Below are 287 nucleotides of genomic sequence, written 5' to 3' on the forward strand. Positions count from 1 at the left end.
TTGATAGTCAGGAAAATATAACTAAAACGCATGGAATGTTTTTGTTGGATAAAATACAACGTAGCTCCGTTCATCTTTCACAATGTTAAAAAAAACATAAAAATAATACACTTTTATTTTGAATGCAAAAGTACATTCGTCTAGCCACGATCTCTTATTCAATTCCGCCACCTTTTTGACTGAGCGACACAGCGCCTGCGTAGTCAATGTTCGAGAGAGCACGAGAGAGCAATAACCAATGGGAGCACGGAAGGCAAGCATTAGTCATGATGCCTTCATGCCTACTT

This window comes from Filicampus tigris, chromosome 2 (assembly GCF_054856515.1).
Source record: "Filicampus tigris isolate MCC_2025a chromosome 2, RoL_Ftig_1.0, whole genome shotgun sequence".
Taxonomy (NCBI): Eukaryota; Metazoa; Chordata; class Actinopteri; order Syngnathiformes; family Syngnathidae; genus Filicampus; species Filicampus tigris.